Source organism: Phalacrocorax carbo, chromosome 2 (assembly GCF_963921805.1).
Source record: "Phalacrocorax carbo chromosome 2, bPhaCar2.1, whole genome shotgun sequence".
NCBI classification, from domain to species: Eukaryota; Metazoa; Chordata; class Aves; order Suliformes; family Phalacrocoracidae; genus Phalacrocorax; species Phalacrocorax carbo.
The window spans coordinates 124,363,591-124,379,185 of record NC_087514.1 but is presented as its reverse complement, the minus strand read 5'-3'; positions in this window follow the sequence as shown (position 1 = coordinate 124,379,185).

The window sequence follows — 15,595 nt, the reverse complement described above, 5'->3', positions numbered from 1 at the left end:
CAACTCAGCTACGCGTGGGAGTGAGTCAGGCCTAAGTGGTCAGCCCATGAGACATCACAGCAAGGCAAAGGACACGCATTTCCTTTGCTCACAGTGGCTACGAGAGCAGGAGCCTTCATGGCAGATGGCGACCAGCCCCTGAGCAGGGCAGAGGCCACCCTTCTTTCAGTTACCCGCCCTTGGACTGCGCTGTCCTAACAAGAGCGGTCAGGGCAGTGCAAAGTGATTTGCAAGTGGCAGAGGCAGACCCAGAGTAACTAACTTTGCAAGATAGAGTAAGATGTGTTGTATTTACATTTGAGTATTTGGTTGATGTGGGATACTGGTACGTTCCTGCCAGGCAAGTGCTTATGAACCCTGGCTGGACATTAAGGACAGCGTAGATGCCTTGACCATTTATTTCATCACTTTTCTACATGTGGTGTGGTAGGTGGGAGGTCTTAAGGGATGAATTTTTAATGACCTGCCTAGTTCTGAATGCTAAAAACTCTGGGGAATATTTGATGAAAGGTGGATGTTAGGAGCTCCTGAGTAGAATAAGTAGTGCTAAAAATCCACATTTAAAGTGAAATTATAGAAAAGCCTACTGCAAACATGGAAAAACCATCCCACCAGGCAGCAATTACACAGGTTTCAGGAAAAAAAGAAAGCAAAGCAAGCCTGCATTTCCATCTGGTAGCGGAACAGCTCTGGAAATAATTGTCCATTTTGTTTCACCTGTCTCCTTCTGGGGTTTTGAGTCTTGCCTGTCACATTTCATGGCACCATCTACCAGACCTCATTCAAGTGCTCAGGGGCGGGTGGTGCCCCAGAGGACAGGACCCGCGTGGGAAGTAGCACCAGCGCAGGTTGGGGGGACACTAGTGGGCGCCACCGTGAGCCGGTGTCCCGGTTCGCTGAGCACTCCGCCGGTCCCTGGGGCTCTCCAATTCCACGCTCGGAGAAAGTAGCCAATTATTTTTCTGTCTGAAAGAATCTGTGATGTGGCAGAGAATGACAGCTCCAGGGGAGAAAACACCTCTTCATTAAAAAGTGCTGCTAAGCACACTGAATATCGAGATCCCAGCACCCAGTTGCACAAAGGTTAGGATGAGAGCCAAGAAATTATGCATTTTCACAGACTTTTTAATATAAACATATATATGTGTGTGTGTACAACGTACACACAGGCACACGAATCTACAGGCTCATTTTCAACACACAGTGGCCAAAATCCTTTAAGCTCCTACTCAGGCAAAAGTCCTGCTAAAGTCCAGTTTTACTACCACCTTTGATGCGATAGGAATCATCTAGGAAAAAAACCCCATGAATTTGGTTACCAAATAGAAGAAGAGACCCAGCTTCACAGAAACAGAAGTAATTAGGAGTCTGTTGAAGGAAAGGTTAAAAAGAAAAGAGAAAGCAATACTCTGTCTTGCACACCTCTGAAAGGTTGCAGGGAAGAGAGGGCCAGGCTGCTACATTTTGTAGGTTTCATTTGATTTCGTTGCGTTTTCAGTGATTTTAATGATTGCATGAATTTATTTTAATGACTTAGAAAGTATTTCTGAAAAAGATACAAAATACATATGAATTGTGTGACAACGCAGACTTGGGTTTCTTGGTGAGGTGCATTGTGTTGTGGAAGAGAACCACTCTACCGCTGATTCTAAGGAAAGCCCAAAATGGAAGCTGCATTTTGCCATGTGATTTTTAACAGCCTTCCTTTCCTTTTCCTTCAGAAATTCTGAAAGGCTGAGAGGAGAGAAAAGAAGGCACGCTAAGGAAAAGATGGGAGAAAAAGTGGTGACAACCAGGGCTACAGCAAGTCAGCAAGGTGGAAGTCGTCATTCCCACAATAGCTCTGTGGATGAGTTTAGGCTCCAAGATGAACAGGAGCAGTCCTCAGTCTTTACCTAACTCCTCACACCCCAGCAGCTTTCCCCGGCCCAGTTCCCCGGCTGCCTGCGTTCATGCACCGAGCTGTGTGGGCTCAGCAGGTTGCTGCCTGTCTCCCAGAAAGGCCCAGTTACGAGCCCGACTCTTCCTTTGCCTCCCCCAGGAGGGTGTCCCAGGCGGGATGCTCGGATCATCACACCACCAAGGTTGCTTTGCAGATGAGCCCCGCTCCCTCTCGCTCCAGTGTCTCAGTGAAGCAGGAAAACCTTCAGACAGAACGAGGGCAGGGCAGCAAGTGACTCTCTGGCTATGGCTATCTTATTATTTATAGGGGGACATACTGAGATAAACCCTCAGAACTGGGAGAACATTCCAGCTGAATTATACTCCAGGGGTGCAGTGATATATAAAGAAGGGGATAGACTCACATATTTGATGGGGAAGGCTGGGCAGTGAGAAATGTGGAAATCCTGTGCTGACCAAACGGATAATCCCCTGCGACTATGCCTTTATTTACTGACTTGACAGAATCATTGAACACAACCTTTTTATAACATTTCCTGCAGTTTAATTTTGAAATTTCCACCTCCCTGTGTCCTGTCACCTGGCCATATAACAACACCTTTCTCAGCATCCTAAAGGAGGAATCCACGACAAGGCATAATTGTTCAAAATTTGGAAAATAATTTGTTCTTTTCCTAAACAATTTACACATTATAGCCACCTTGCGTTCAGTAAAGATTTTAAGCCACAATCACTTATTTTCAGTAGAACTTTAAATTCTGCAATGGTGCACCTTTGTTCTCGTACGTTTCAATGCAGAGCTGCTGGGTTTTGGTTCCACAATATTCGTATTTGATTGTTTTCTGCTTTAAATGCACTGTAATGTAACCATAACAATATGCCGCTTTTCCATGCTTAGCATATTCATTACCTTGTCTTCCTCTCAACTTCTTGATTTGCATGCAAGAAATCTGCGTCAGAGAGAATGCAATCTGCAAGCCAACAAAATCCTGCCCCATGGGAGGAAAGAGTCAAAATGGTACATGTAGCTCAGATGAAGAAGACGAAGTACGTACAAGAGGATGGTCCTGCTTCACGTGAAAGGCCCATGGTCCAAGTGCAGTGCGCCAGGTAGAGAATTGCTGTAGGCAAGAAGCAGCAAAAGGGCTCCAGCTGCAGTTCCACCAGGCATTGGCTTTATTGACAAAACCAGACCATGAAGTCTCCTGTTCCCTGGCAGTTGCCTGTCCACTCCTATGGCTCACGTCTTCGCCCTTCAGGTCTGTCTGTATGAACATTTGGAAGGCTGTGCTGTAAAGCAAGCCTTTGGGGTAGTTTTGTTTAATAATTAACTCCTCCCAAAAGAGTGTCTTTTTAACCCTGCTTACTTCAGTGATCAGGTTCAGTGTGTATTCCTACCAACAGCTGCATCAGCACAATGAAGTCGACAAGCAGTGCTATGGGAACAAAAAACAAAAACCTGTGGGGTGGAGGCTTCCTCTGTTGGTTTCACAGGCACCCCATTGAACCCTCCCCAGCAGATGAGCTGGGGCAGGTTGCTGCCTGCCACCTGCCTGCAGCACGGCCACCGAGGGCTGGGGCTCATCTGACCCACTTTAGGTTCAGGCATGTGGTCACGTTTCTGTCAAATTGGTCCACGCACCCAGCGGAGGTGTAGCCAGCCACAGGCGAGTAGGCAGCACCCGGTTCAGCGTAAAGGCTGCTGGTGCAGAGCCAGCCTGTTGCCGTTTTGAAGAAATCTGAACCCAGGTGTGGGTGTACCGACTGGCAATCTGAGGCCTGTGGCCATAGCACATCTGATTTAGTACCAAGAATCTTAAAACCAGATTTGTTGAACTATGGTCCTGTCTGCTTGCAGCTCCTGACCCACAGCAGCATTTTAAGGCATATGGAGATAAATAAGGACTTTCCTGAAACTGCTGTGCCCTAACTCTGGCAGCTTGGCAGCTGGTCTGGCCACAGCGCAGCTGGCAGGAGCTGGGGCAGCAACATTGTCAGCCCTCCCAGCTCTAAGCAGAGCAGCAATTAGAGAGTTAAAGCAGCCAGCACTGGTTTCTTTCTCCAGATTTGATCTCAAACACCCAGGACAGAGGCAGTTACACCTCTCTGAACTACCTGTCAGCTGCCTGCCTTCCTCTGTACTCACTTGCATAAAACCCAGAGTTAAAAATATGCCAGTTCAGGATCGTAATAGGCAGTGGCAGATCAAGCCTAGTTGTGCTTTCTGTCTCTCTCACCAAAGTGTAACCTGGTGGTATCTGATATGGCTAAGAGCTAGAATGATGATTTACTATGGCTCAGTTAACATAAAGCAGCTCAGGCTGCAGGTTCAAAGCATTTTTGCTTCGGGGCATGCCCTTTTCAGCACTTCGATTCCCAGCTGTGGCAAGTGACCCTTCAGCTAGGCTGGCCCAAACATTGGTGGGATCTCCTTGTCAGCCAGAAACCTAAATCAGCTCTTAAAATTCATGCTCATCGCCCAGATCCCCACATAGTTGTGCTAGGGGCCATACGCTGTGCTACGTGTGCCAGAGGCCATGGGAGAGGAGCAAGGCAACTCCAGAAATCCATACAACCGCTAAAGCATGCTTGACTGAAACCACAGCCTCGCAAACTTCAGTAGCTGGACTATGTGCCCATTGTCCGAGCAAAGGCTTTACCAGAGTTGTCTTTAAGTTTGCTCCCCATTACCCATCCTCTCCTTCCAAATAAATACGAGTGCGCCAGAGGCTTCTTATTTCTCTGCAAAGATGTGGACTCCGTACAGTGCTACTGAGCTGAAGTTTGCCTCAGTCTATTCATACAGCTAGTGACAGGTCTCTACCTGAAAGACTTGATGCAAAGCCTATCTTAATAAACATCAATGGTTTTCAATTAACACAACGAAGACATCCCCAAAACTTGACTATGAAAAGCGCATTCGGCCATGTAGTACCTCCTGTAAAACTGCAGGAGCTCCAGTAATGTTTACTTTTTTTTAAAGGAGGTTGCAGTTTCCATAGAAAATATTTAAAGGTCTGTGAATTGCAAAATGTACCAACCTCTGCTATAGCAAATCCCTGAAAGGCCCAGGTGAACAGCTTTCTAAGGAAAGAGGGGCATGGTGACATCTATTAAATCCTGCTTGAATACTGAACTTGCCATAGCTTGTTGCTTTTGGAAATTCTGACATTATAGAGCTTGCAAACAGTTCTACAAAACAAGTGGTGGAAACAATGTTTCTAACACGAAGCATTAAAAAAATTCCTTAGCGTAATATCATTATAAAAAAACAAGTTAAAGAAAAAGATTATGTAAAAGTATTAGATAGAACCAAACTGCCGTTAAGGCAGCCTGCTTTAAAGCGTGCACGCAGGGGCATTTGAGCTGAAAAAAAGTTTCACAATTACATCAGCTTTGTAGGCTGAACTGTTACTACCATTCACAGGAAAACAAACCAGTGACTAAACAAAAAAAAATTATGACAAGGTTCCCCCCTATTATATTTCTCACTAGCAATGAGAACAACTCTCCCTGGTTGTGACTCACGTGAAGTCAGCAGAGATTCACCAGGGCTGAACTCCCGTAAGTTTAGCCCTCGTGTGTCCCTGCAGAGCCCCTTCCCGACGCCTCCGTCCCTCACTGACTCAGCAGCCCTGGGGCTTGTCTCCCCACAGCGCCCCAGCTACACCTTTCCCATTTCTTATTTTTCAGTGTGGGCAAGCCTATAGCGTAGGCATCCTTACTACTGACTCGAGCAGTCTTGCACCGGTGCCAGTCCTTCCCAGCACCCAGGCTCAAACCTGCTTTCCACATTCCCATGAGTGCTCTAGATCCATGTCCTGCTGCCCTGTATGCTTGTCCCCACTGCACAAGGACGGCCAGGGTTGGCTGCGTGCTGAAACAGGCCCTAATGTCATCCCACAATGGCCATACCCATGGATTGCCCCATCAGCCTCTTGGCACTCCACATCCAGGGAGCTACTGGGTTTGTCTACTGTGGTCCATGTCCAGCTGGGTTTCCCGTAGCCAGCACTGGAGTACTCTGGGGTATACAACCAGCTTTTTATGGTCTCAACACTTTAAACTTCCGCTGGAGAAAAAAGCAGAGCACGTGGTGCCTGGGCTGGGAGCAACTCACCTTTGATGTGTTCAGAAAGCTCAGCCTGGCCAAAGGCCATGAGCTGTGCTAAATAACCTGAGCACCTATGTATCTGCCCTTGCTTGCTACTACCCTGGCTCTTCTTGCACCAGCCGTATCAGCAGGGTTCTGACACTGGCGTTGACACTCTGGAGTTCAATATGCATTATGTTAAAAACAAGATTATGTTACACCCAGTGGACAAGCGCAGAAATAGTCTTAGGCTGAGCTTGGCTACCAAAATTATTTGTCCTTATCACTGGAACAGGGACAGATCTTACTAAACATTCCACTTGTGGCTAAATATTATTTTCAGAATTAGTTAAAGTGATGGCATTTGGAATATAGCATTTAAAAAAACCCAACATGATCATGTGATTTACTTACAAGAAAAAAGTACTGGTTTTATTTTCCTACCTTCTCCTTAACCGCTACAGGCTGTGATATCGTATGTGTAAATTCAAATTAACACATCTCCCATCTGGATTTCTGTATATTTAAATTGGAGGCTTGGAATAATGCTATTCTTTTTAGAATGAATGCTTTTGACAAAGTACTGTATTTGAAGAGCAATGGGTTGGGTGGCTGACCATGCTAGTGCCTGACTAGGAGAACCACGGCCAGCTCTGAAATTACTGTCAGTTTATTTTTTCCCCTTTAGACTTTATAGTCCGAGGAGAGTTTGGTACTTTTGTAGGCAGGGCACGTTAGCTGATAAGTATATTTCTGTAAGTTCCTTAAGTACCTATTTTTACTATAGGCATGACCTCCTAACTCTACCTTTGCACTTTTTTTGGCTGGTCCCCTGTGCAGCTGGGCATCACTGCCTGCCAGCTGCTTTATGTCCTGTCTCTGGGGCACCCTGTCCCTTGGGGAAATGCTGTGGCTACTCTGATTGCTCCTTACCCAAATCTCCTCTGACAGGCAGGAGGGCAGAGATGGGTACAAAGGCACGGCTGCCTCAGGGCTGAGGGGAAGAACAAAACCCCAGAGGGAAACCTCCCAGGACACCCACTGCATCCATAACCAGGGCAGAGGAGAGCATCACCCTGGGCCTGGGCTGCGCTGTTGTACAGATATCTGTCTTGTGAGAGCCAGCACCTCCACCCATACCCTTCACCCTGGCAGATGGGGCTGAGCCCGTGTGAGAGCTTGTGATCTGCCTGCACACACTCTGGTCAGCTGCAGAAAGGCTACGGCTGTGAAGGCCTCAAAACCAAAAGTGTCGGCAGGCAGCACCAGCCGGTTTCACTCTGCCCCGCTTTTGTTTGTGGCTTCCCCGCTCATCCTTCCCCTGCGGCAGGGATGGAGTTGGAGACGAAACTCTGCTCTACCATTCCCAAGCAGATGCCCTGCCAGAACCCCACCAACAAACAGAAACAGCTGCTTTTCGGCCTCCTCCTCACCCTGACAAGAGCCTTGTGGAGGCTCCTCTGCACAGGCATCCCTATGGCTCTAGCTCCCCCAGCCCGATCCCTCTCCTGCTGTGTGTGCCGGCACAAGGAGCAGGAAGCATCAGTCGCTCAGCAAATCTGCCTCAGCTTGCTTCAGCTGGCTTAAGACAGAAAAGCCTCAGAAGTCAATTGGCACAGCTTGAAAGCAAATCCCACCCCGCTGCCTGCCCCAGCAGCCCTCCAGACTTGAATGCCTCTTCCCAAACCCAACAAGCCCTGCAGCATCAAGCTGAGATTGCTTCTCCTCAGCTTCAGCCACTGGCAGCCCTACGGCAGAGCCCTGGCCTGCCCACCCAAGGGTGAGGGGAGAGTTGGGCTTCCTAGGACTGTCCTGAAACACAGGCGCAGGCAGCTGGAGGAAACACCGCCGCTTGTGCTGGGTGGTCAGTGTGGGGTGTGCTGCAGTTTCAGCAGGAGGGTAGGGGGAATGTGATGGGCTGTGTTTGCTGACATGATCACAGCTTTTTAAAACAAGCTTATGCTGCAAAAGCCAAGACATCTCAGATGACGCTTTTCAGCATCCTTTTGGTTGGCGTGGAGGCTCCCAACAAGTGTAATTCAGAGCAGCTCCACAGGAAGCCACACACGCACCAGAGAGCAGCCAGAAACACAGGGCGCGATGCTGTACCCCTCGGCCCCGGAGGCAAAACTGTGGGTGATGAGGCAGGTGGCAGGATGAACCCACAGGCTTTCAAGGACTCTCCCTTCCTCCATCCCCACCTGCAGCAGCCCCACACACTTCACTTCCACACTGCAGTGCTGTTTCTTGCTCTCAGCTAAAGCTTCTCCCTGACCAGAACTGGTGCCAGGCCCTCCCCAACCTGAGCCGGTGCCATCACGCCAGTGGGAATCCAGTCTCACCTCCGCAATGCAGAATAAATCAGATGCTGCGTCTATGGATGGCTGCTGTTCCTCTCACTCTCAATGCATCTGGAAAGGCTCCTTCAGCTGTCCTTCACTGGCCAGGCTGTCACTCACCAATGTCATGCAGCCCACACATCCTTATATGCCCAGGGACAGCCACGCGTGCAGGAAGACAGCACAATATCACTGTGAGCAGAGCAAACCTTCTAGCAGCTCTTGCCCCACACTGGGCCTCAGGCACAGCCACACACCTGCAGTGTGCAGACCCCAAGGTCTTGCCTACTTGTGTACAATTAGGAACCGGTAAGATGGACACCACGCACAGTGCGAAAGGAGGTAGCTTTTTTTAATATTAGTATGGCTACCTGTAGAACATACAGGATCCAGTATGTTCTATTCATTACGCAAACATCCTTTTTTCCGCCCAAAACAAAGTCCCCTTAGAAGCTGAATAGTTTCTGTCACAAGTGGCAATCCCTATTCTTCTTACCCTCTGCTTCTCCCTCGCCCCGCTTTTGGCTCACAGACCCTCCTTCCCACCTCAAACTGTTGGTTGGTCTCAGTGTTCATGTGGCCTGTTGCTTTAATTCACTCAGCTGACGGAGAATCATCCGTGTGATTTTCCTGTGGCCGTTCACATGAAAATCTTGTTTTTCTCTGGATTAATATCCCACTGAGTTGAATCACAGCAGGGTCTAAGGACCAGACCGGGCATCTGGAGGAGAGCAGGGATGAGGGGAAATGAAAAGCACATCATCTTATTGATGGCAGAGATCAGCTCAGTTGCATCACCTCACTGCCTCTAATAACAGATACCTTAGACAAGCAGCTTCCTTACTTTATTTTTTTTTTAAACATTAGATGATCAGCTTACCTGACTCTCTGTCACTCTTCCTTCAGATTTGATGCTTTTCTTCAGAAAATGCTCTTGCTCAACCAGAAATGCTGGGGTTGATGCAGGAGTGACTGATGAAATCTTATGGCTTGAGTTGTAGAGAAGCCAGGTTAGAGGCGTTAGGTGGTTATTACCAGTTTAGCCAACCAAAGGCACCAGGCATGGGCATATCTCTCTTATATGTATCAAATGCTTTGCCAAAGCCAGACCTTGGTGTCCTGCTCACACCCTGCTGCACACTCTTACTGCCAGAAGAAGCATTAGCTGTTTGTCTTGGATTCAGATAAGTCTTTCTTTAATTAATCAAGAATATCTTATGCTTCTTGAAGGATGTGTTATTATCAGCACTCCAGCCCCATCAGCAGCGTGTCCGGCAGGCTCTCATCTCTGATTCGGTCCCCATTTTTGACAAGGGGAGCTGAGACACCCAATGTTGAACACTGAAATTATTTCTTATCGTGTGTGGTTACTGTGCTTTGTACTTGGACAAGCCTGAATCCCTGGGTCACCTTTAAAAAAAACCCAAAATAATCAAGCCCATCAACAATTTATCTATGTTTGTTAATACAATGGAACTTGAGCCAAAATAAGGTACAGTGAAAAGACCATATGTCTTCAAAAGCATTTTCTTTGGACCATGCACACAAATATCAGTTTAGCAGATTATTTGATTAAAAGAGTTGAGATTCTGCATTTAATTTATTCCTGGCCTACTGCATGTTTCATCACATGCAAATGTTTGTGGGTTTTTTTTTTTTTCTGGGGACGAAAGGAAAGGTTTTTGCTGTGTTTTTCTATGCACTAGCTCCTTAAGCAAGTTGAAGAATCATTTTGACTTTGACAAAGCTGGGGCTTTGAATCAGGTATCAGGAATCTGCAGATTTCATTGGGCAAATTGGGTATTGAAATAATTTAAAGCACCCAACAAAGTTGCTTCTTTTTGTCTTGCTACTATTGAGTGCTGTTCATCTGGTTCATTATGACATATATAATGCCCAGGTCTGACCTGATCGTGGCTGTAGGTACAGCATTGTTTGACTCTGGCTCTTGCTCCGGCTCTGGGGAAGGTGACTGCAGCGCATTCGGGAGTGGGGAACCCATGGCAGAGCTAGCTGAAAAACACACGGAGAGGTGGGAAGGATCAAGTTCATGGCATAAGAAAATACTCTACAAATCATCAAGAGACTAACTGGATGGCCACAAAGAGATTTTTGTCAAGGGTTTTATACAGCTAAAATCAATTCATTCACTTCATCTGTTTTGAACATACTGGGGATGCAGCTAAAGATGTCACAAATGGTTAGAGTTGCCTGGAAACCTTCAAGGTGTCAATTGACCATATTTTTAGGCGCAGGAATGTTACATGGACACACCACAATTTCACCAGTGATTTCTTTAAAAAACAAATGGAGTCAGAAATCTACAAGGGAATAAAAATATCAGGAGAGTGAAGCGGAGTTGAAGCAGGGTAACTCAAAATCAATATTTTGCTTTTAAACTCTTAAGGGGAGGCCCAGGAGGGCTGCACTCATTTTGTCCTCCTTCCTTATTGTCCTCAGAGGATTGGCTGAGAAGTGACAAGGCTGCTCCATACTTACCGCAGGACATTCCTCACTAACAAGCCACTTGTTAGAGTAGTCGGCTGCCGCTTCCCTGCCCAGCGCCTGGCTTTCACTGAACAGCATCAGACAATGGTCAAACCGAACTTGAAACAAGAGGCGGAAAAAGGGCTCCTTTCCTTTTGCTGCACGCACGCGTTGAATGCCCTTCTGCCTGCAAGCTCAGCTCTGTACATGAGAGCAGGTCATCGAATCTCCAGCATCGCCAACACTAACCCCAGGGTTGCATTCAGAGAGTAAATTCAACCTGAGGTCACTCCAGACACCGGGCCGGTGGTGAGGGAAAGAGGTGGCCACATAACAATATTCTGCCCCTTTTACTCGTGCTTATTTGTCTATGGCTTTGCCTAATACAACTGAGAAAAAAAGGAGGCAAAAACTTTTAGGTGTTTTCCTAAGCAGAGGTAGGTGAAAGGCCAAGAAACTTCTGAGGTGCCATTTTCTGTGGTTCTTACAGCATGAAAACACATGGCCAGGAAAAGGTATAAGGTCCTTAGGTCCTTGTCTCCCAGAAATTCTCCCTGGAGCCACATGCACCTGGGCTGCAAAGCACAGCCACCCTGGTGGTAGGCTTCTCCAGGACGAGGGGCACAGGCGGTTCTCAGTGGTCTGAGCAGACTTTGGTCAAGCCAAAGATGCTGAATTGAAAAATTCAGAATCCATACCCTCGCATGGTCCTGTTTGCTGGACTCAAGTGGCCAAGACATAGGATGGAGGCATGAACTCCCTAGCCGGGCACCAGGGTGAATGAAACAGGAGCAGGTTTTTTTCTTTCCTCCTTAAACAAGGAGTACTTCAGCGACCAGTGGCTAGCCAGCTGAAATTATGGATGGGCCATTAAAGACTCCAGCTTATCAATGTCAACCTGTGCACTCCCCTCACCTCTGTAAGACACAGAAATGAGCCTGTGGTCCTGCAAGCCCCGACCTTAGCATCATGAGGAGGCTGTATCATGGCAGAGCCCCTTCCTGCACCTGCCAGGCAGCACACAGCTATAAGCAGTGCTACCAAGGAAAATGTGGGGGGGACAGCGGGACAATGGGGCATGTAAATCTGTAAAGTGATCCAGCACCAAACCTCAAAAGCTATTTTATCCAAGTCCTAACGTATGGAAGCTAAGTGCCTCAGGACTTTCAAAGCTCTTAACCCAAGTCCTTACAAAACAGTGCAGTGAGCCCTCAGGAATCACTCTGGGCTCTTGGTGAGCCAATAAACCAGAACCAGTACAAGCTTAGGGTGTAAGAGTCATGGTCCTTGTCCCTGTTCTGCTTGGTCCATAGCTATACAGGTCAGTAAGAACTTTGCCCTGGGTTCAAGATCACCTCTTGAAGAAACATCTCCAGAAACATCTGTTGCAGGAAGTACAAAAATTTGTGGACCCTGGGCCTCGAGATCAACACCAGAGCAGGTTGTGGAGGCCGGGTAGCATCTTGGGGAACCCAAGGTTTTCATCTTCTTGCTGCACAGGGCAAGGACAGTTACAGATACAGCCACAGAATTTAGTTCCTACAGACCTTCAGGCAGCACGTGAGCTTCTTGGTGCGGCCGAAGCACAGAGCTACACAGCCTTCGTCCATCCAAACCCTCCCTGGCCATGTGTAGCTGAGGTGCCCTGCTGACAAGGGAGGGTGGGCTGCCTGATGGGAGGCCTTCAGCCAGCACAGGCTGCAGCACAGTGCCAGCAGTCTTTCTCACTCGCTGCGTCCTGGGGATGGAGGGGTGCTGTGGGAGCTGGCTCCTGTTTGCAACAAAGATGATTCGAATCAGAGGGAGGATTTACACTTTTGCAAAATAAGTCTTTCCCCAGCGGTGCTGCTCACTGGAGATTTTCAAAAGACTGAACAAGGCAGTGCCCTCTGAGCAGTGCTGCCAGCATCAGCATCTGCAGGAGAACCGCATTGCTGCCCAGCAGAAAACTTGCAACAAAACTCTGCTTGGAGCAGCACAAAGGAGCTTTCAGTCCTGCTCTGCTCTTTGTTCTTTTTCTCGCATGTTTCCACTTGTTTTCTAAATGTTCCTTCTTCCCCTGGTTGCACAGGTTTGTAATATATGCCAAATCACCCCAGAGCCTGTAAAGCACTACGGAAGGCTTCATTTTGGTTTATTCCAGTTTCATGCCTCTCCCAGTGACACTAGGACGACAATGCATTGGACTTCAGATACCCCAGAGAGTCCAGATGTGTGCGTCAGTGCCACCTCATTAAGTCGTTTGTTTAAACCCCCCAAACAATCCACTTTCATGCAGATGGAAATCCCAGCCTCCCTCTTTTCACTTAGATGTGGATTCTCCCCCGGCAGCTATTTGTTGATCTGCTCAGCTAAAAAACTTCAGACCCCTAAAACTCTGGTCTTTGACCCTACCCTAAAACTAATTTGAACTATTCTCAGTTGATCTGAAGTTGAAGATGTCTTTTAACTGGAAATACCTTATCTTTAGACAAGTAATCGTTGTTAATTAAACCAGTAAAGAGACATTAGGCTCTGCTTACTTAAGTTTTAGCCTGTGGATTAACAGGCAATCCATGATGTCCTTTTAAATGAGGATGTTCTCATGGCATCGGACAATCCCAGCACCGCTATGCTTTTCCTGTGACATCTGAAAAATAAACCTTGCAGCATGGCCTGAGAGTAAACCCTCCTGCACAAAGCATACATTTCTAAAGTTTGCTTTCTCTCTTCAAAACAGACGTACGACTCCTCCAATTAAAAGAAAAATGTTTTAGCAGTAACAGAAGAAAAATCTGTAACCAGTTGCTAATACAGAAGTTACTGTGTGGAAATAGAAAGGGGATGTGTGTGTAGATGGAGCCTTCCCGCACCGGCACTCCTGCAATTCAGAAGTAACAACATGGAGGTGCTGGAGTTGTAACACTGAGAGCTTGATAGAAAATGGAAAAGCAGCAGGCACAAGATTTGACAGTGCAAGAAAAAGTATTTATGGTAAAATATTTCACATTGTCTAAAAACTCAGCTGCCTCTCTGTTCACTTGCAGACAGACAATGCTAACTGATAATTGCAAAAATGGTGATAATGCACCACGACAAAGTGCTAGGCAGATGGGAAATGGCTTGGAACAGCCCAGGTAAAATACACTTAGATGGGGCTGCCAAGCACATTCATGCAACACAGGGAGTCCTTGAAGCACTCCTTGCTTGCAATGTGGCATGTCTGCCACTGCCAAAGAGAGGATGAGTGGACCTTTGGACTGATCCAACAATGTGTATGCACATGTATCTATATAAAAAAAAAAATCCTGTGGTTTAAGTCCCCCAAATCACATATCTGTATTAGCCTTTAGCTTGGGCCAGAGTGAAACACCACCAGTGAGGTGTTATGGTTATACTTACAGGTCTTCAGTGTCAACGGGTTGGATTTTCTGTGTACTGTCTTGCATAGTGTCATTTGCACTGGGCGAAAGTGAATACCAGTTGCAAAATGCCAGCACTTGACGCTTGTTATTTGCTATCAAAAAAGTCTTTTGCACGGTGCTAGTCAATAATGAATTGACTCCAAAGAAAGTTTTCTCAGCAACTAGAAACTGGAGAAAGCCCCATACAACTCATCAAATTCTGCATGGGAAATATCATATACAAAATCATATTTCTCTTTTTGCAAATTCATTAATGTGGTCCTCACCACTATCTCTCTGTTCTTGGGAGGTTTATTCCTTCTGTAGATTCCCCTTAAAAAAAACCACAAAAACAAACCACAAACCAGCCCCCAAAACAACCTTCTCTGTATTTAGAACTGCCCTTCCCATGTCAAATGGTTAATTTTGAAATTTTGTCAAACATGGAAAAAACATTCTGTCTGCGCAGAGAATTCTTCCTCCTCAACCACCTTTCTTTGTAATGAAGGAACGTAAATGTATCATAGGCCAAATAAAGCTGAGAAGTTGCTACTTTACAGAAGTTAGCAAACTTGTTGGAGCTTTTCCCATCAAGTTTTGATAGCTACGCTCTTTCCCAAGGAGTATTTTTTTTCTCTCCCCCTCTCTCTCTTACATGCACATGATTCTTTTGCCTAAATCAAGTCAGCAGAGGTACAGTATGTTTTCTATACCATGATTTAGATTAAAAAAGTGGTTCAGAAATTTCACATATAGCAAAAAAACTTGAATGCGATGCCCAGCTATAATGTATTCTTCAAGAGTTGTCTGACTGTCATCTGGGTTACTGAGAAAAGGCAAAGATGAAAAGCAGATAAAAGGAGATCAAAGAAAATTTTTCCTCTGCCATTAAACCCTGTCTGCATTTCTACTAACGTCACTACTGACTTTGAATGTCCCATCCTAGATTTGCTAAAATAAAACTACCAAAGAGCTTTTTTTCCCCATTTACCACCTTGGTTATGATGGGTGTGCGTGCTAAGGGATGGTGGGGAGGGAGAAGCAGGGGGCAACCAAGGCTTTAAAGTGCACATACTGGCAGCTACAGTTGAGACCTTGACCTGTCAAATCATGCAGTTCCAGTCAGACAAGATGTGACAAAGATTGCACAGCATCCTGGCAGCAAGCACCTGCACCCAGGTCCTGCCTCCCACTCCACCTAGGATCCACTAGAGCAGAGGGGTGAGAGCTGGGGCACAATCTCAGCCCCCCAAACCCATCAAGTTCACACAGAAGACAGAGGTGTATTCGCATTTAAATGGAATCTGAAGCACGTTTCTTGGTTCTACACACCTGGCTCAGGGAAGGCAGTAGCTGGGATGACTCCAGACAGAAAATACAGGCTCTGGTGC